This window comes from Patagioenas fasciata, chromosome 9 (genome assembly GCF_037038585.1).
Source record: "Patagioenas fasciata isolate bPatFas1 chromosome 9, bPatFas1.hap1, whole genome shotgun sequence".
Classification (NCBI taxonomy): Eukaryota; Metazoa; Chordata; class Aves; order Columbiformes; family Columbidae; genus Patagioenas; species Patagioenas fasciata.
This window is the reverse complement of record NC_092528.1, coordinates 28678301-28700421: the sequence shown is the minus strand read 5'-3', so window position 1 is coordinate 28700421 and position 22121 is coordinate 28678301. Positions and strand designations below refer to the sequence as shown.

Here is a 22121-nt window from a genome sequence, read left to right as displayed (position 1 = left end):
GATAAACTCGAAATCAGAAGAGTTAGACCTGGAATGGTGGATACTGGGAAGCTCCACTGAGCAGATGTACCTGATCTAGATTCTTCAAGATTATAGAACCTATTAAAGTTCTGCGTGGCCTGTACAAACAGTCTGTGCTTCAGTAAGGAACATTTTTAGAATCAAATTTTGACTCTGCATAGCCTGTAATGAAGGGAAACAATTCCTGCTGAGGGATTCTCAGTGCATGTGCCTATGCGAACGTTCACATTCAGAGTAATCTGAACGTTCAGGAAATAATCCTTCCTTTGGAAAACGAGAATTGGGTATTGACTGAGATAAATACAACATTTACTCAAAACCTCTCAATTCTCATTTCAATTCTGTTTGCATGAATTCTCCCTGCCTGCAAGTAGGACTTGTTTGCAATTCTGAGCCAAACTTTAGTTCAATAGAAATCATAGTGGAGGTAGCCGTGACAGAATTGCAGCTTTTTATTTGAATGGAAAGTGTTGAAAGAGTTTCACAACCACGCCAGACCATTTGTTTGCTGTTTTGTAGTCAACGTTTTACAGCCTTCCTTTAGTACAGGCTGTTCGTTTAAAATAGGAGGGGGAAAAAGGGAAACTGGTCCTGGAATGAGTGCCAGTGGTTATCTGCTTCCCCTGATTGGAAAAGTACCTTGATCTCCCTCTACAAAAGGTTATTTTAGCAGCCTTCAGATTTGAGGTGAAGGAGGAATCTGTGCTGCTAGACTGGAAAGTCAGTGTTGACATTACTGTTCCAATCATGATGTCTTCCAAAAATAATCAAGTAATAAAATGTTTCCTGAAAGGAGAGTCCACTGAGCTGCACTTCAGATGTAGTTGAATGTTGTGGGGCTTCACTAGAAACTGGCTAATTTATTTGTAAATTCATTACCCAGTCCTGTTGGCTCCAAGGAAAAAAGTCTTTGGTGCACTGAGGTTCAACTTGTGAGAAATGTGGAGCTGGGAATCACATTTGAGATGTGAAGAGCAAAAAGTCACGTCTATGGTAAAGATGATGCACATGCCAGTAAGTAGTGTTAAATGAAGAAAGTGGTTGCTCACTTTTTTACTTCCCTTGTAGCTTTGGCCAAGCCATTGAGATTTGGTTGCTAAATTGGATTTGCATCTCACAGACTCCATGTGAGACAGGCTGGAGATGTCCTGGCCAGTGAGATGTTGGTGTGAGAGAGACCAGGTCACCAAAGCAAAATGTGTGAGAATTTGGGCTTTTTTAAATGAAAGATTTTAATTCCTTAAAGCAAACCCAGTGGTTTTCATGTCTTTTACACCTTTTTCCCCGGGACAAAGTTGTAATTGAATGGGATTGGGAGTAGGTGTTCAGGCAAGGATTACTCAACGCTGTTCTGCAAAATGAAGCAGTTATTTTTTAAGCCTTCTGTCTTTCACAGTACTGTGCTAATGCCCTTTCAGTGCTTGAAAATATATTTCATATTGTAAGATGTCATAATACTTTAGCTTCGACTTATTCTGAAAATCCTCAGCATTTTCTTCTGTAGGCTTCCTGCTTAGCAATTTTATAGCGTTGCAGAGAGAAAGTCACCAAAGGTCTTGGCACTTCTGTTTGAGATGATGCTTTAGGGCACTGAGCTGTAATGTGGTTAAAGGCTTTTGGATTGTCAGTAAACAGACGTATCGATGCTTTCTGGCACCGCATTTAAAACGTTAGACTGTCTCTAATCTCAATGCAAATTCCATTTTTAATTTCTTTCTGAGTCTGGTCTGCTTTGCTTCCTCACGTGCTAATCAGACTGAAAACTCAGTGCACTAGTGGTCATTCTTAGCACCTTTTGTCTTCACTGACTAAATAATATAGGACTACTAAATAGAAAAGTGATTTTTTGTTGGGGGGGGGGGATCAAGATTACCATGTGGTTGAAGAAAAATGCATGTAGAGTTTTGCCTATATTACTATTCTTTGCCAAACAGCAAAACAACAAATTTTTATGCAATTATATTTGCAAGAAGAGTAAGCCTAAAAAAAGATAATAAAAAAAAGTAAAAGGAATGCTTTGAGGTTTTGGCAGTTTGTGTTGTGAAAGCAGGGAGCTAGTCCTGAATCTAATTCCTGGGTTTTTCTAGTGCAGCAGTAACAAGGAAAGCAGGCAGCGTTGGTACCTACTGAGTTTGAATTAAATTCAGATTTGTTTCAGCAGGGTATTAATGGGGTTCCTGTGAGAGCGAATCTCTGGTTTTGACTTTGTTACTGGGTGGAAAATCAGCTGGACAAGTTTATTTTTTTAGCTGTGAGAATATGTTTACAATTTAAATTTTTACAAATCAAATTCATTATGCTCATTAACATTTTCATATGAAAAGTAACATTAATTATCTTCTTTTGTTAAGCCTTTTATATAATAACTAAGCAAGATTTCCTTTTTGTTTACTTCTCATGTATTTGTGGTTCACATACATACACTATGACTACTCATTATTAAATTTAAACGTCCAGATAGCTCTGCTGAGTTTTACCTTCTGGAGAATATATTTTGAAAAATGTTCTGAAACATAAAATATATCAGTTCCAGTTGTCCACTTCAGGTAACTTGCCTGAGAAGATTTTAAAGACAAAATTTTGAGTCGAAATACTGATTCACTGAAAAAAGGTTGTCATCACAAAGATGCCAGAACACTATGAGCTTGCTAGACCTGGACAGGCTGGAGAGTTGGGCAGGGAAAAATTTAATGAAATATACAAGGGCAAGTGTAGAGTCTTGGATCTGAGTAGGAACAACCCCAGGTTCCAGTATAAGTTGGGGAATGACCTATTAGAGAGCAGTGTAGGGGAAAGGGACCTGGGGGTCCTGGGGACAGCAGGGTGACCATGAGCCAGCACTGGGCCCTTGTGGCCAGGAAGGCCAATGGTACCTGGGGTGGGTTAGAAGGGGGTGGTCAGTAGGTCAGAGAGGTTCTCCTGCCCCTCTATTCTGCCCTGGTGAGACCAGACCTGGAATATTGTGAGGGTGACAGAACACTGGCCCAGGCTGTCCAGGGAGGTTGTGGAGTCTCCTTCTCTGCAGACATTCAAACCCGCCTGGACACCTTCCTGTGGAACCTCAGCTGGGTGTTCCTGCTCCATGGGGGGAGTGCACTGGATGAGCTTTCCAGGTCCCTTCCAACCCCTGACATTCTGGGATTCTGTGAAAACCCATTTGCAGGTGTTCATAAGGCCTGTAGTATTTAGGTGGAATAATGAAAGCAGAAAAGTTCTGTACAGGTCTCACTCAGCACCACAGGAACCCAAAAGAACTCATATAAATAATATCTGCTCTGCAGTGGGAATTTTGTGTTTCATATGGCTCGTGTTCTGCGTATTTTTTCTCTTCTGTTTAAATGCTTCATTTTGATATATTTTCCAGTTTAGCAGGAATATGCCTTTAGCACAGTGGTAGTCTGGCTGTGAAGTTTTGGTCATACAAGTCCAGTGAAATTCTTTGTGGATTTTTGAACCTTGTAGTTATTTACTAGTGTTTTGGTCGAACTGAAAGTCAACATTGTCCTTCAGCAGCCGCTGGTAGAGGCTGAATGTTCATATTTTTAGCTTTGGCCTTCTTTGAGGTAAAATTATTTAAATTGCAGTGCCAATTTACTTCCATTCCAGCTAATGACATGAGCATCTATAATCATTACTGTATTTTTTGTCCTCACACTTTCCATATTTTAAAGCTCTGAAATGATGATATATCTCTAAACCAGGATAGAGCACTATGGGAGTGAGTGTACCATAAAGTACATTGGTCCTACAATAACAAGAGTTGAGGTGACTGTAACTCTGATAAATATTAACATATGGATGAATTGGTCATTTTTAGCTGGGATCTCACCCTAGTCAATCATTTTAATTCAGTACCTAGTATCCAAAGAAGACTATGGAATAAAAAAAGAAGTGAGGGCTTAATCATAGTAGTATTTTAGGAAACTGAGTAAGCACGGATGTAGAGATATATGTCCTCACAAGGGTAACTGGATAGCACTTACTTCATTCCATCAGCAAGACAGATAGTGGTAAAATCTTTTGATAATATTAAAATATAGTCCACACGTACATGAACCTATTACTTTACATAGATGCTTGATTAAAAAATGTTAATTTTCCTTAATTTTCCTGGTCCATGTCTAATTTGGATTGTATAAATATGCTTAAAATGGCCAGGGTTCTGAAATGAATTTTTCTGTTTCCTTTTTTCAGACTTTTGCAAGGGAAGGGAAAATTTTTTCAGACTTTTGCAAGGGAAGGGAAATGTTTCTTAATCCTAAACCAGAAACTCACCTGGAAAAGGTAAGTGGATTTATACTCAAAGACAACATTTGACTTCAAATGTTATGAAAAGATTAATGACACTGATGTCTCGATTTTTAGTAGCAACACAGATAGAGAAGATGAAATAGCCAGTTATTTTCGTTTTCAGTCCTTTACTACAGAAATATCATAAGTGTGTGTGTAAGCAATTTTGTTTTAACAGTAACATAGTCTTATTTTTTTAAGAGGCATATTTTAAGAATTTGAAAACTGATGAACGGAATCGTGTTCTCTTGCCACTTCAAAAGTGATGCGATAGCTCTGATGAAGTTTCCTATTCTTAGAAATCAGACACTTACAAAATTACATATTTTGGGATGATTTAGCATAAATGTGTGCCATGTCTGATGTCCCGACATAATTTCTTATGCCCTGAATATCCAGCCTGATTGGTTCATTGGATTGGTCCATTGGTTCATTCATTTCACTTGGAGAGGAGGTACCTTAATTCGCATTTAAGTGCCAGTTATTTCAGTTAATTGCCTTGGATTGCAGGGGTGATTAGCGATATGTGGAAATAAATTAATTATGTATTAATGAGAATTGGTGTGGTTTCTAGTGACTGCCATGTCACACACTGGTGGAGTTATGTGTGAATCCCTAACACACATGTACTCTGCATCTTTTCGTAAGTAGCAAAATGAGTTTGTGTTTGGAAATTTGATAAATGGATGAGCAGATGGTGGTTTGTACGTGTGATGAACTGATTTGCAGTGATTAAGACAAGTGTAAAATTGGATTTTGAGCGTTTTAAAAAGTGCGTGCCTCACTTACTTTCAATTTCTTGTAAAATCGTAATAAGTTCTGTGACAATTTGTAAATTTGGCTGAAGGAAAAGCCGTTAATAATCCTAGTAGTTGTCTCACTCCTTGAATGATGGAAATGTTACAATCTGCTGTGATGACAAAGACAAGAATTTACTATATTAGTGAAAGTACTTTTATCCAAGTGGAAACAGGAGTTAAAAATAAACTTTCCTATTATTTATTGTTTAAAACTTTATTTTCATTGCTGTGTGAAAAACTAACTTACAGAAGGGGATTCAGGTCCCGTCTATGATTTATAGGTAAATAAGTTAAATATTATTTCACATAAATATGAAAATTTCATATGTATGTGATTATACAGGAAGGACTGCATAGATTTTCAGTATTTAATCAAGCTTGCCTTTTGGTTTCAGCATTAGTTTTCTAACTCTTTTGAACTTTGGAATTCATTTTGACTGATCCGTTGTGGACTTCAGTTTGTTGTTTGTAGCCATCGAAATTTGCTTGAAGGATTCTTTTTTAGTCAGGATTGGATTAGATGACACAAATCAGCCTCGACACCTGAATATCACCATCTTTGATTCCTTTATAAAGTCCTATGTATAGGATTTAGATGTATTATCGCCATGGCAAACTCTGTAAGGGCACCAACACCTACCTGTACCAGTATTTAAAATTCTCCCTCACGAATGTCAGCGATTGCATATTCACCTCAGATCTGCTCCTGTATATTTATGATGGTTTCTCTCTGAACAAACAGTTCCAGCAGATATTATCAAGGGGAATGCTGAAATAATATTACATAGTCAACACATACCTTAACTTGACCTTTTTTCCAAGTCTAGAAATGTAACTGTAGCCAGTCTGTGGTTAGGAAAGTAAATCAGGCAAACCATTAAGCAGCTGTAGCTCTGTCTTGTTATAAGTTTATGTTATAATAATTTTCCAGTCTAAAGAAAACAACTTCCCATCATCCAAAATTCCAGTTTAGGATTGGGACACCTTGTGCCCAAGGCACATGGGCTCTGAAATCAAGTGTTGATGAAAAGAAACTGCCCAAACCCTCTCAGAATTGCGGTCAGTAAGGACTGGATCTTCATTGTAATGGTGCAGCTAAAAAATGCCATTCTAACTCTCACAGTACAAGGTAAAAAATCCAAGTTTTTAGTGGTAATCACATTACAATTATCTAAATTGAGATAGATTATGGAAATACTGCTTGAAAGGGACCCCTGAGTCAAATACGCCACCCTGCTGCCTTAACACTGCTTGGGAAAAAAATAATAATAAAGAAAATTTAAAAAGTGAGACACAAATGACTGAATTAAATCATATTTTCACTTTCTATTGAAGCTAACATCTGTGGCCTTTGAAACAATCTAGTGAAAGGGAAACCAGCGGGATTTTTGCATAAATTCATTAAATCTTGTCTCTCCAACACTGAAGAAACAAACAGATGGTGCAATTGGTGTACCCTGAAGTGCCAGTAGACGAAATAATAGTAAAATACACATATTTGAGAAAAATACTTAATTTCAGTGTGCTACCATCCTAGTAAAGGCAAAATGGAATTAATGTAATGATCATTTAGAACAGGTTATTCTACTTTTTGTTTATACAAATGCTGTTGCCTGCATGCTCCACCACATTTACCTTATTCACAAATGTGAATTTTAATAGAATGGGGTTTTTTTTTGGAAATGATATTTGCATATGCAGCCATAGTTTGTTTGTTTGTTTTCCTGGGAGATAAACTCTTTTCTTAAATACACAGGAGAAATAAACTGACTTCCCAGCAGCATCCACAGAAATGCAGTTCAAAAGTCCTTGTGATGTGGAGATGAACATCTCCACCAAAAACAAGAGGCTGTGATTCTTTTCCTTTATATAAAGCAGTTCTCTTTTTTCTTTGCTTCTTTTACCTGTAGCTTTATTTATTGAATTCACAACTAATTTGGTTTCAAACAAAGTATAATAAATGAGTGGAAAAAAAAATTGATGTATTTTGCTGCTACAAAATATCTTGCACCAGGCAATATTTATGCTTGTAAATAAGATAACATTGAGTATTTTTCTTTGCAAAGCCAGATGTTTTTTACATTTGGAAAAAAAGACTTCTGCAGTGAGATGTATCTGTACATGTTGCATGGGATATTAGACAAAAATGTATACAGCTGAAAGCATGTTCACCTATTTTCAGTTTATGAGCACAGATATATTGGGAACAAAGATACACCTTCTGAGAAGATAAGTGCTTTTTACAGATTTCTGGGGTCTCTGGGGTTTTAATTAGGGATTTTTATAGCTTTTGTATACTGGCTTCTAAGACCTTTTTACTTCAGAATAAAATTCAGATTTTTTGTGTCCTCCCTTGATCAATTTTAAGGCCAACAATAAAGGTGGAAAGAACCTTTCTAAATACTAATGAGTGTCTTTCTAAAAGGAGAAGGAATCTTTGACAGTCTGCATGGGGAGGCATATATGGATTCTATATATTTAATAATTCTAGAGCATTTGTAATTAAAGAAATCATTTAATTATATTCCAAACCTTAGGTACTGGCTGATAAATGGTACATTGTATGACATCATGTTCCATGCACAATGTGAGTGAAGTGTGTGTATATCTATATATTGCACTGCCTAAAATTTGTGCTATTTCTTGTGCTGTTTATTAAATTGTTGTGTTTGGTTGTCACTGAGGTGGTGGTGGGTTTTAAAAAAAGCCCAAATATGCATAAGGACCTTGGAATTTAAGCTATTTAAATATAAGTAAAGACATAGCTCACTCCCCGAGTGGTTGTAGCAGCGTCCTGAGCCTCATCAATCAGGCAGCAGCCCATGGCAAGACTGAAAAATGAAGAACCTGTAACAAAATTGTGTAAATATATAAACAGAGCTTCACAGGGAGGACTCAGGCTCTCCTGCCCTTCCCACCAGGTGTGCATCAGTATCTGCTTCTGCCTTGGGAGCTCCCATCTCTCCATGAGAGCCTCTGCACCCTGTTGGCAGATGTCCCGTGCCACCTGTGTGGTTGTCTTCTAATGGTCACCTCCTCGAAGCAGGAACCTTTTGGTGGCACATGGGTTGTGCAGGAGACTTCCCACTAGTCAGTGGCCACCTTGTATGGACCCACTGGGTGCTGAAATTTTGAGGATGTGAGTGGTCTTGGCTTGGGCAAATTTAATTCTCATGGCCCCACTGGGTGCTGAGATCTTGAGGATGTGAATGGTCTTGGCTTGGGCAAATTTAATTCTCATGGACCCCCACTGCGTGCTGAGGTCTTGTGGATGTGAATTGTCTCAGATAAGGTGAATTTAATTCTCATGGACCCACCGGGTACTGAGGTCTTGAGGACGTGAATGGTCTTGGCTTGGGCAAATTTAATTCTCATGGACCCACTAGGGCTGAAGACTTCTGGATGTGAATTGTCTCAGGCTGGGCGAATTTAATTCTTCAGAGTTTCAAATGAATGTTCATTTAGATATGTCGAGAGCTGAGCGCGATACATTCAGTTAAGCAGTTTTACAAGGGTTGAAATTAAATGTCTCGCAAAATCATTATCTGCCAGGGAAAGCTTGTGCCGGCGATGAAACCGGCTGCACGGGAATTCCGAGAGCGGAATTGGATCACATGCTAAGTGACGGGTGAGCTTAACGGGTTTTGACTGACACAAGCAGAGCTGACACATAAAGACAGCATTTCTCAGCCAGTCTGATTACTGGTCAGATATTAAAAATTCTCTTTGCAGAACAGAAGTGGCTTTGCAAGGTCCCAGCTATTAAAACCAGCCTCTGTGGAAGGCACTAAGCGGTCAGGGCAATGCAGTCACCCTGAAAAATAAAGTTTGTTCATGTTTCTAGTGTAATTAGAAAGCTAGAAACATACCAACAACCATGCCCTTCACGCTGAGAATTCTTTCTGTTACAACTGCAAATAATCACAAGGAATAAAGAAATGGGTAAGGGGAAAAATCGACTGTACTCCTAGATAACTGTAACTTTCAGAAACTGCAGTTCTGCCCAGCGCAAAACAGACTCAAATAGGTACAGCAGCAGTGTGAGAAAAAAACACCAGGCGAAGAACAAAAAGGAGAATAAATCCAACAGACACCACATAAACAAGAGCCTATTTTCTACAGATAGTGCTAAGGGCCTGGTGTTGCCTCAGAATGGCAGGGAACCATGGTTAAGATGTGAATTATGGAGGGATATTTTTTTAACAGGATGAGGAAGGTGATTCAGCAAGGTTGGGTGGTGCAGCTTTTCTTGGGCTCTGAGACTGATGGCACCTTTCAGTGGCACCCATGGGTGCCCCGACCCGTTTGATTGAGGAAGGGGATGGGGACATGGGAGCTGCTGGAAGGGAACAGGGAGACTGGGCTGGAGGTACCTGCTCCAGCTGGATAAAATCATTGAATCATAGAATTATTTTGGTTGGAAGAGACTCTCAAGATCATCGAGTCCAACCATAACCTAAATTTAACACTAACCCATGTCCCTAAGAGCCTTATCTATGAGTCTTTTAAGCCCCTCCAGGGATGGTGACTCCACCATTGCCCTGGGCAGCCTGTTCCAATGCCCGACAGCCTTTTCCATGAAGAAATTTTTCCTATTATCCGATCTAAACCTCTTCTGGTGCAACTTGAGGCCATTTCCTTTTGTCTTCTGTCACTTTTTACTCAGGAGAAGAGACCAGCCCCCTCCACGCTCCAACCTCCCTTTGGGCAGTTGTAGACAGTGAGAAGATCTCCCCTCAGCCTCCTTCTCTCCCCCGTCCAGAGGAATTTCCTTGAAACTTGGTAGTCCCTGTGGTAGTGAAACCTCTAGCATGTAAGTTCAGGAGAGTATGAAGAGCTGTAGTTACTATTTCTCAGCTGGTACAAGTGATACTGTCCTCAGGGACCTGCAATCAGCCTCGTGCCCATGGACATGGCACAGGGAGACCCACACATGCAAGAACTCAAGCTCTCATCTCCAGTGTCTGATGTTTGGGGGTGAAGAGATGCTGAGGCAGGTCAGCATCACCCCAAACACAGCCTGGTGTCCCCTGATACCTCCCAAGGCTTGGTGAAAAGTGTGCTCCGATCCCAGCCATCAGAAGCTTGTTTAGAGATTAGAAGGATGTAAAGTTCCCCTTGCTACAAATAATTCATGGACTTCAGTTTTCGTAGCTATTTGGAAATGTTATCTTCAGCTGTGGTTTAGATGATAGCTCTGTCAAAAGCTTTCTTAGCAAAATATTAATAAATAGTTCATGGCAAATACTGTAACGCATATTATAAATATGACTTATCCTTGAAAAGAGCATAAATCAAAGTAACTGTTGACAATCTATTTCAGAAAGACTCCTCTTTTTTTTTTTTCTTCACACTTTCATGCAGCATCTGCCAAAAGAAACCCCAAAACTTAGTGCGTGACACAATAGGAGACAGATGGGAAGCTCTTAACACATTTTAGGTTTAGGCTGCATTCGGTGTAACACTTTAACAAAATTGACTTCTTTAAATTTTGGCAACTGTTGGCAAAGAATGTTTATCTTACATATTTAATACTTTATGTAATGGAAGGAAATACTTTAAAAATAGGGATTTGTGGTTTCCTTTGCTGTTCTTTTCTTTAGTTTTTGTCTTTTGAATAAAAGTTGTTTGAGAAGTTTATTTTGAAAAAAAGTAATCCAAGATATTTGCTCATTTTTTAAATGTTCTTGTGACTATTAGTGTAGGATATTATTGCAGTTTTTACAACTTCAGGTCTATAATTTTATCTTCCCAATTATTATTATTTACTTCGTATTTATTAATTATTGTCTTCGCTTGCATTTTATATACAGTCTTAAAACAGAGGCTCTGGCATGGGTTGTGGAAAAAGGTTGGGACTTGCAGGATAAACCTATGATGACAAATAGGAAAAAAACCAGGAACTTCTGAAATTAGTTAATAACTTTTGTTAGACTCAAAGAAATCTTCCTTCTGAAAATACCTTAAGCAAAAATATTTGTAGCTGAGTTGTCTGAAGAGTCGGGAAATCAACAGAAAAGCCACGCGCAGCGTCTTCAACCACAAATACACGTCAGAAGTCTTTCTGAATTCAAAAAGACTTTATGTTATACTGTGTTTTTATCTTGTATATTTGACTAAGTTGTGTGCTAAGAGATTCCTTGGCCAAGCCTTCCTTGCAACTCTGAAAATCATTTAAGCATCTCATCCTGAATCTACATACGGTTAAAATCTCATTTGACTGCGGTGTGCATTGGGTCTCCCAGCTGCTGGTTCTGACAAAGAATACCTGCTTAAGTGAACCAAAGCAAATGTATTTCTTCATGTTGTCATGAGAATTCAATCTTCTGCCATCACAGAACCTCAGAAATAGGTACATACAAGGGTGATGTTGATAGTGACATCACTGTATCTTGATTATTTTAAAAGTAATTGCTTTCAGTCATCTGAATCAGCATCTTTATAGGAAAAAAAAAATCCTGAATTAAATAACAAAAGTTACATTTGTGGATTTTTTAGTCTTCATGGAGGAATTCTAAAATACAGAGGATAGCAATGTGATCTAAACTTCCCACAGAGCTTTCTCTTCTGATAGAAGCTGTATTCATTTTCACAGCTAAAATCTTCACAGAGATAAAGTAATTTTCAAAAGGAAAAAAGTTAATACACTTACATCGAAATATAATGATTTGTCTCATAAATTGTATTTTCCTGGAGGGTGGAATTCATTGTGGGAAGAGCTTTCTAGGTGATGCTGTTTGTGCTGAGCAGTGGTACCCTCAGACATTCTGAGTGGGGCTCCAACTTTGTCGTGATGCGTCAGTTGTGATTTATTTGTGTTGGCTTTCTGAGCTGGGCAGCCTGGGAAGCATTTGTTGTCAATAAATCTCTGCTTTTGCATTTTGTTTCACACCTAATATTTTTAAACTTGTCAGAAGTTCTGCATGGAGTGTTTCTGGGGGAGACCCTTGGAGTTGCTGTGTGTGGTTTGCAGCTCCAACCCTGCTGCACTCAGAGTCATTTTTGCTGTAACCTCTGTCCACCTGGCCTGATCTTGTGTGTCATGTCGGTACCCACCTGGCTGTCACCGAGGTCACTGCGTCCGCTCGAAAGGAACATCAAATGCTTTAATTGGGGAACTTCTAGAATCACGTTATTTTAATGAAGCCAAGGGTTTCCATTTGGCCTTGGGCACATCTCTACCAACTCGTACGCATGTACTGCCGTTCTTTCTATTGAATGACAGGTGATATTTCAGCAGTCAGTCAAGCGGCTGTTTTAAGATGCCTCAGATGATTTGTCTATGCTGCGATGACTCATAGCTCTATTATAATTTCATAATAAAGAGAAAGTGAGAAGGATTCTGACATCTACTGCAGTCCTCACTGTGCTGGATTGCTACCTGTAACCATGACCTCTTTTATTCTGTTTTTTTATCCTGTTTTATTCTATTTCTAAAATTAGAGTATAAAATATCACAAGAGCTTCCTTGTAAAATGCATCTCTCTCATTTTTGGCAATTGGGTGTTTGCTGCCGGCAAGTTATCTTTAATACCTGGCTCTGTCTCGAGTAAGTTTTTGGCATCTTAAAAGCAAACATGGTATAGGGCTGCCTAAAGTTAGCCAAAATTCTTGGTATTTGAACAGTTTTTCTCTAGTATGTCTGTGTTGTATTTCATATCACAGCAAGGCCCCTTCTTTAAAAAACCATGCTGACTCCCATATATCAATAGCATCAAGAGCTCAGTATGCTAATGAAATTCCTCATCCAGAAAAAACAACATTTATTCTCCAAAAAAAATATTACTCTGTATCATGAAACAGCAAGTGTCATGCAGTGGTGATGGATGTGAGACGTTACATACAATTTCATATATCTTCAGGTTCTGATTTATGAATGTAGCTGATTTTACTGGAGAATTATGTATTCTGCAGAAATCCTAAGGTCTAATTATCAGAGGTGGCGTTCATGTGCAGTTCTACCTGAAATGAAGTCAGAACCTTTCTGAAAATTGTCCTGTAAATGATTTTCCAGGTTCTATCCAGATTTGTCAAATGAACTCTTACGGCAAAAAAAAAGAGAAAGAAAAATTGATTGGTGGTTTGTCTGCTTAGGACAGTCCAAAAGACCATAGGTGTGAAGTAATATATGATTAACATCATTAGATCACTTAATGCAGCAGCCAAAGGAATATTAGAGGGCAAATATAATATAAAAAAAAAAATCTACTCTGAGTTGTAGATAACTCTATAGAAGAGATAGAGGCAAAAAGGTGGCAATGCTAAGGTGCTTGTATGCCGAGGTCCATATTTAAAGGCAGTGTATGTAGAGGGAATAGGTTTTTTCTCAGTTCATTGGGAATTCTGTCTCTGTCTTCAGTCAAGTTGGGACTTTAAATCATAAAATATGAAAACAAAAATTATTATCATGTGATCCAGAAAGCATGGTTTAATTGTCCAATTTAAACTGTCTTGTGGTATTTGGAAAATACTGTCTGGATTAGAATATTTTCAGGTTTAAATAATCACTATAGTGTCATGATCAATTCTAGTCACTGTTTTAAAAATATCTCTAGTTTTAAGTATATTTTTCTAGACCAGTGTCCAAAAACTGAATCTTATCTCTTTCTGCTGGGCCTGAATAATACATTTTCAATCTTGTTCAGCATGTAGTTTCTGGTAGGCTTTTAAGTTTGTTTTGATTTGCACTGCGAGGAACTCTGAGACTCAAATGTGGAATTTCTGAAGAATCAATCTAAGAACTGATCTTATTTGATGTTTTCTCTGTCCTCTGGAGAAAAATGGAAGTATGCTAATGGAACTGGTTGAAAAAAATGGAATAATGTAAAAGAAGGGCAGCAATATCACAGAGAAGTTCTTGAACGACACTTGGCAAATAAATAGTAGATGCTCTTTAAAACCTAAGAGGATGAAATGCAGTTTTATACATCAGATGTAAAAATTAACAAATTGAAAGAGTTCATCAGGTGAACATGATTGGTGAACATGGAGATGTATGACTCAAACTGGGACAGGTGTGGGACAGAGACTGTAGGGATCTTCGAGAGGGGAGGGAAGATGGAGAACAGAGAACAAATGAATATGGACAAACATTGTAAGTGATAATTTAGGGTGGTTTATCAACTATTATACCACTCACCACCTTTCCCAGGAAATGGAAGTGTTCCCTTCCGGCTGTGTTTGCAATGTGTGGCTTCGGACTGTCCTGTGTTGGTGATGACTCAAAAGGAACCTCTCAATCCTGCATCCTGGGCCCTCACATCCTGACTAATTGTTCACAGTCATTAGTCTCGGGACGTAATCAAGCTCATTTCGTTATTTACCATGTTCATTTCTAACTTTACTTTTTTTTAAATGAAGCATCTGGGACCCAAAATAAATGTTTGTTATGTTCTCACCTTTCATTAATCAACCCATAATCTTACAAGGAGGCACTTTGTTAGTTGGGCAACGATCTAGTCTTTATAAATTTGAAGTTGATTGGCATTAATTATACTTTTTTTTTGTTCTATGCTTAATGAACTCAGTATCAGTCATTCCCTTACTTGGCCTAGAATCATTGTCAGACTGATAATTATATAATTACTTAGTCATTCTGTTTGTCTCTTTTATATGTTGGCAAAACACTGCATTTCTCTTACTAATCCAGAAATTTTCTGGTTTTTGCGTAGGCATTGCAAGTCAATGATAATAAATAAGAGTTGTTTGAAACCTGTGCAAGGAGCATACTTTGGCCCTCCTCATTTTATGATACTTATATTTAATAACTGCTGCTTGACATTTTCACTAAATTTTTTAAAAGTGACTTATCCCACAAACAGAGCAAATCACTCGGGTTTTCACAAAACTAACAGGTAAGCTACTATACAGTGAATTTGTTGGTGCTAATTTTTCTAGCATTTTTGGGTAGTGATGGAAAAATCCCTTTGTTGGAAATCCCTACATCTCTACCACGCATTACAGAGTTTTCTGAACTTTAGGGAAGATGCTGTAGTTTTAACAATAATGTACTTTTTAAAGCAGGTGGCCAGAGGCTTAATCCTATGTCCCTTCCTTATCAGTTTTGCATGGTTTCCAGCTTTTGCTTCAAATTCATTCCATTTGCTTCTCACATTCATGTAAATTATTTAATTACTTTGCTTCTCAAGCTTCTTTCTGTACTGTTTTTTATTCAGGTTTGGTTGTACTTGTCTGACATGGACTATTTATTATTAGAGACATTTGCAATTTCAGTCTTAAAAAGTCAATCACAAGTATAACTTACTCGTCAAGACTTTGTTCATAATGGGCAGCAGCATTTTAAGTTATAAACTACAAGAAAAATCCTGAACCACATCTTATACTTTGTGGTTTATAATCCAGGTCTGATACTGTCACAGGAACCGTGGCATCCAGACATGTAGTCTTGGAACCTGTTTCTTCAGCCCTTTGCTCAACCATCTGCCTATCAACACCTTTCCACGCTACAATTTTTTGTCTCTCTCTTTTGTATTACTGCAACATTTTGACTTTGTAAGCAAATATTACTCCAATTAATCATGTCTGGGCTTCTGGTACTGTTTTGTTTTGGTATTTTAAGCTGTTATTTTATAAACTGGTGATTATGGTTTCCTGCTCTTCTGTGCAATTTGATTTTCTAAAGAGCAGCGGTTATTAAGTGTTCTTTTTATGTGTTAGCACATGGCTCCATAAGTTCTTCGGGGTGTTTTCCTAAGAAATCTGAGTTACAAGATGCTGTTTCCTTCTTCCTTTGGCTCAATGATATTTTTGAAATTATAAATTTAAATCAGTGGCCTTCACTATTCCCATGGAGACTTTACACCAGAATTTGCTAAAACCAGCGAAGTCAAAAATGCTCATTGAGGGAAAACAAAATGGATCATCTTACCTAAGCTGCTATGTAATGTCTGTGGAATTGCCTCACATTCATTTTTCCTCTCGTGTTCATCTTCGAGTACTTCAAGGCACAAATTAGTGCTGTTGATCCCTCAAGATGATTTTGCAGTGCTTCCCAAACCAGAGGATCTCACTCTGCTCCTTCCTCCAGCTCTGTCCTTGTTCCCTTTTACACAGCAAAGAGAGAAAGTGAAGAAAACACAACACACCCACAACCACTGCCATCACTCGGCACAGAGCAAAGCTGCCGAGGAAGAGCCACTTTCAATCATTTTTCAGACTCTTTTGTTCATTAGTCACAGTTTTGGCAAGCTGCTAACTCTCTCTAAGGTTTGCTTCATCTCCACGCCAGAAAGGAATTACAGATCACTCAAAGTTTAGGCAACAAGTTGATCAAAGACTCAGCAGTGATAACGCTGCAATTCTTAGCAGTGGTAACAAGCCCAGCTTGCTACTGAAATAGCTTGTCAGCTCTGCTTCATTCAGGTGTTCAAACCTCCTAAAATACAAACGAATAATCTGGTAGATAAGTAAAATGCCACAAACAGGAATGGATTTGGCATCGGAGGCTGAGCTCCCCACCTTCACCAATACTCATTTCCTTGGTTCACCCCTTTGCTGCTGGTGGCACTTGCTGTTCTCCTTTCCCTGGGTCTGCAGTGGTGCATTCACTCAATATTGATGACTTTGAAACTTCAAAAAAAAGCAAACTTTATAGCCTTTCCAAGTGGTTGTAACTTGGTTTTTAATGCATGTACAGAGCCAGATTTTGGCTACGTAAATTCTTGAGTCCCAAAGTCACTTGAGTGAGTATCCACATTTAGGAGATAACGGCTTTCAAAGTGCATCTGATATCCTTTGGAAATCTTTTTTTTATGAGGATAATTTGGGCTTTTTTTCCCCCCCTCTTTCCTCCACTGTTTATGTCATGCAGTAGAGGAAACAGCAGCGGTATAAAAAGGGAATGTAATGTGCAGTAAAATGGAAGGAGCTATTAAGACATTCTCTTCAAATAAGAAAGTTTACCTTCTAAAATTCACATACTAATCATAGCTCAGGGACACACACTGGTTTATTAAAATGAAAACACGTTATTGTAGAGCATGAACTAAAAAAAGAGAAATCATCTTGTGCTCTAGTGCCCAGCCATTATGCTGTGTAAATACAGATCCCGTATGCGCAAACTACTGTTAGCAAACATTTGTGCAAGTTTTTTTATAGCAATGTAACAAGACTTAAAAAAAGACCAGTCTCATTTAGTAAAGAATCCGTCTGATTTTTTATAGACTCCAATTGCAAGAGGTTAGATACGCATGTACTGGTATTGCTGTACCCCTATGGGTTCTTTTATTCATCAACAATTAACCTTTCTCTGCTAATAACCCTCAAACCATCAGAGTGAAATTTGGATTTTATGTCCTCTTGCAAGCTCTGACATTTCAGTAGTAATTCTTAATCTGGACATGTAAAAATGCTTTCTTGCAGTTCCAAGGCCGAGAAGATATTGGATATTTCTGGAATAAAACTCCCGGTATTTTTTTTGTTGACCATGTTTTGAGGTAAGACTGTGTTACATGTTATTTTCCCATTTTATTGGTGTTGTGTAGGACTGATCTACTCAATCTTGCACAGTACTCTGTGGATTTTCCCTCCCTTCTCGCCGTGTTTGCTCTTGTTTGGCTCTGTATCCTCCCACACAGTGAACTCAGTTGACCAAGCGAGTCATAATAACAGCTTTCTTCTTTAACAGAGTATTCATTTTTCAAGATAATCATGACGATTAAATCCTGCCTTTGTTTTCCACATGAAATAAAAGAACAGAGGGTGTCATAAAAATCTGAAAAATGTCAGCATCAAAACTACAATAAGCAACAAAACCTCAAGTGTGGGGTCTTGGTCCTTTGTATCCTTGAGTATGCATTATCAGTTACAATGCTGCGTTTATGAACTTATTTATGTAATTGGAACATTGTACATTGGAATTTTTAAATGAAATCTATTCTGTCCACTTATTTTTTCATGTATTTGGGTTGTATCTAGTGCCACATAAACTAACTTCACCTTGAGAATAAAGTAGTAATATAATAAAGTGCCCATGAGGTGTGACTTTTTTGCAACAGGACAATTCGCTGTTGTCTTATCACTTATAACTCTTGTGCACTGAGGGTGAATAATATCATTATATTTTTTATTTTTAAATAGACAACTGTAAGACACACACTGTTTAATTTATTATGTTTGTATCTTCACAGAATGCCCAGAATTTGATTCCTAGTTTTAATTGCAGATGTTTATACAGCAGTTCAGTTGGCAGTCCTCCATTTCTTGGAGACTATTTATCCAGGGAAGGAGAGGAGGTGAAGTACAACCATAATACCAGATCATATTTTTAGACTTTAGACAGCAGTGACTTGGATATAAAATCTATTTAAAGACATCCTATGTGTTCCATGTACTCGAAGACGAATGTTCATTAACTATATTGTAAACGAAGCTCTAATATTTTGAAAAACTAGTCCAGGATTTCATTGTGTGCCATAGATTTGTTATTTCGGTATCTTTTTTCAGAACAAAGCTATACAATAGTAAATCAGCATTTCTGCAGACAGTTCGTGGTGTTGTCTGCTGCACTTACTGGTTTATCGCATGTATCAAAGGTGTAGTATTGAAACTCCAAATGACAACTCGAACTCATTCAGCTAAAAACTAATATACTGAAGAAACAGGAAAAGTCAAAGAGAAAACGGGGATGAATTAGCCTGAAATAGCAGAACTCCATAATGATCGATCTAGTTTCACATATTGAGCAAATACACAGCAAAGTCAGCAGCTCTAAAGGTGAGAGTATCCTTCTCATCCACCAGCCATAATGGTAAAACTACTTCTCTTTATGGAGATGTTGTTTAAATATTTCTGGTTTTTATCCACAGAATGCCGTTCTTGGATGGTTGAGTGGAAATTTGATGAAACACAATCTAATACGTTTCGAGTCAATATGAAAACCTCATACCTAAAGCAGAGCTAAGGTGGAATTAAAGTGTTCAAGTCCAAAACTCCCAGTCCCAAAACGCATCGGTTACCATTTATATACTGAAACTCGGTACCTTTCCTGGGATTTTCAAGTTCTGTCAGGATCTGGAATTATTCTTTCATACTGTGATTTTGTGATGCTTTCCCATTTGCATTTGTCTCTTTCAGATCAATCTCCACTTATTTGTAAAACAGCTTCACTTGAAATCCTAATGCAACCCTCTGTAAGTGCAGGTAAAAGAATTTATCATTTTAGAAAATCTAAAAAATACTTTATTTTCTAATCACATACTTAAATATCATCTCTTAGAAAAATAACTGGTTTTATTACTATGTGAATACACAAGTTGCTAATAGATAATGTTTTTTAATTATCCTCATTTTCCTGTGTTCTAAACCTAGTTCAATTTACTTAATTATTGGTTGCATCTTGTTCTGACTGTGCCACATTTAAAGAGGAAAATGAAACTGAGACTTTGATTAAACTTTTGTAATAACAAATGGCAAACCAAAGAGCAGTAAAATTCAGTGTTGGAAAAGTAACAAACTGGATTTTGCTGTGAGAGTTTTCTTGTGTGCTGCATGCCTAATACTGTGAAATCACTATGAAATTGCCATTATTCTTCTTCAATACAGTGCCCAAAAATTCTTTAATACAATCTCTGCAGGTAATTTACTCCGAAGAACAAGTAGGTGTTACAACATGATAAAATGATATCTCAGTAAAAAGCTGGCCAGTGTTGTATTCCCAGGGGTTATCATGGTAACTAAGGTTTGGCTTATCTTTTTTAAATAAAAGTACACTTGACCACCATATGAAGGGGAAAAAAATAATAAAGATGCAGCAATCTGTATAAAGTTATCTTCATTTTCCTGGGGCTACAGCAGCTTTTCGCTCACACCAAAGTTAGTTTTTGAGGTAAGTGTTTTCCATTTAAATAAAGGTAAATTATTTCTTATAAATTAGTTAATGTGAACTGACAGTAGGAAAGGAAAGGAAAGGAAAGGAAAGGAAAGGAAAGGAAAGGAAAGGAAAGGAAAGGAAAGGAAAGGAAAGGAAAGGAAAGGAAAGGAAAGGAAAGGAAAGGAAAGGAAAGGAAAGGAAAGGAAAGGAAAGGAAAGGAAAGGAAAGGAAAGGAAAGGAAAGGAAAGGAAAGGAAAGGAAAGGACGGTCTCACTTATCCTTTACTTGTGTTGTACTTGAAGCTGACTGAGAAATTAAGGAAATCCAGAATGGCTTATCTATGTCTGTAAAGAAAATCAGCTTTTCAAGTGTGTTGTCAGCACATGTTAACTCCCTGCTTACTGTAACACGTCATACAAGTTGCATCTCCATTTCTTTCATGTTGGGGTGTTTTGCTGGTGCAATGTGCAAGCCTGTACTAGGAAAAAACATTAATTTCTTCTAGTCAAATGTATGGTATTCCTAAAAGAGACTATTTTACATCAATGTAAACTAAACATTTGATCCTGATTTTCCATTGTGTTGCAACAGCCCTGCTAAAATCAAAATAAGTGCATCAGGGCAAAAACTAAATGGGGAAACAAGCCTGTAAGGAGGTAAGAAAAAATGGTTTAAATAAACCAGAGGAACAATATCTTGTGACATAATAGAGCCCAGTGTGAAAAGTAGAAGTTAATAGAGCTCAGGCATTAAAGAAAGTGGCATATGTCAAAGTCTCATATCTGCGTTACTTCACCGAGGGACTTTGCAGGATACTGAAGGGGTTGGACTGTCTGGATGGGAACGGCGGCTGCTGGGCTCTGTCAGAGGGTTTAATCACACCCAAATAAACCATTTTATTTGAGTTTTTCTTCCCATATCTTCTGGCAGGGTCAGACATCCCCTTCCCCACCCTTCCTGTGGTTTTGGTAGAGGTTGTACATGCTGGTGAGGGTGCAGCATCCTCGTCATCCTGCTCCAGTTTCTACATCGTGTGGTTTTTGCAGGTATCGTGTTTATTGCTGAGGTTATTAAAATGATATTTTATCCTGGGAGAGAGGCAAGTACTTATTAAAGCATATTTAATAGAGTAACATTGCTTTAGATACACGCTTAGGGAAATCAGTCAACATGTTAATTGCTTCACTTGAGAAGGGTACAGGTTATATTTTTGGAACAGCGTGTTGTAAACCTTGATGTGCATTTGTAATTCTGGAAGGAGAAGCAGCAAAGAGGTGTTTTCTGCTTTGTCAGTCCCTATATGAGCATTTCCCAGGGGCAGGGGTGGCTGCAGGAGCATCAGTGACTACTCTGCCATGAAAGGGAGAAAACCTCACACCACCCCAGGACAAGCTTTTGGAAGCTCTCTGTGGAGCAACATCTCCATGAGCTGTAGCAGTTGGCTCCATGACATCTTCTCAACTCTAAAAGTTGTGACATCAGGGGATTTTAGGTAGGAGCTCATTCTAGAGCAGCCCCTGAGGTCTGATCTGATGCTGCTGAAGTTATGGGGGGTTTTGGAAGAGCAGAGAGAAAATGCATTTCAGTCTTGTTCAGCCCCAGCTGCCTGCTTTATAGACTGTAAAGGTGATGGTTTGTAGCTATTCCCATGCAAATACTGCCTTTTCTTTTGTAAATATAGGCAAATAATGGTGTCTTTTGCAAAAAGCAGTGATCTCTCTTTGCTGTAAATACTCATTTTATGCAGTGGATATTTTTTTCTGTGAGCTTCTGCCTGTGTGTGCTGGCAGCACAGTCCCATCCGTAACACCATTGCCTTCTCACAGAAACATCCAGAACTAGGGAAGCAGTGCCTGGCACTGTCACGAGTGGCGTTATCATGGGGGAAGGGATCATTCGCAGCTGGTCTTTCATAGGATCATAGAATGGTTTAGAAGAGACCTTCAAAGCTCCCCCAGTGCCACCCCTGCCCTGAGCAGGGACATCTTCACCAGCTCAGGTTGCTCAGAGCCCCGTCCAGCCTGGCCTGGGATGTCTCCAGGGATGGTTCAGCCACCACCTCCCTGGGCAACCTGAGCCAGGCTCTCACCACCCTCAGGCAACCATTTCTTCCTCGTGTCTGGCCAGAATCTCCCCTCCTTTAGTTTAAAACCATCACCCCTTATCTTATTACAACAGGC

General features: G+C 38.3%; 1 long non-coding RNA gene across 1 annotated transcript in view; it reads left to right on the top strand.

Moving 5' to 3' along the window:
- Positions 1–22121, top strand: part of LOC139828607 (uncharacterized) — a 138248-nt gene that overhangs the window by 88633 nt on the left and 27494 nt on the right. Inside the window, exon 2 of the long non-coding RNA XR_011740412.1 lies at positions 4216–4305. This is a non-coding gene — a long non-coding RNA (uncharacterized lncRNA). The remainder of the gene's footprint in view (positions 1–4215; positions 4306–22121) is intronic.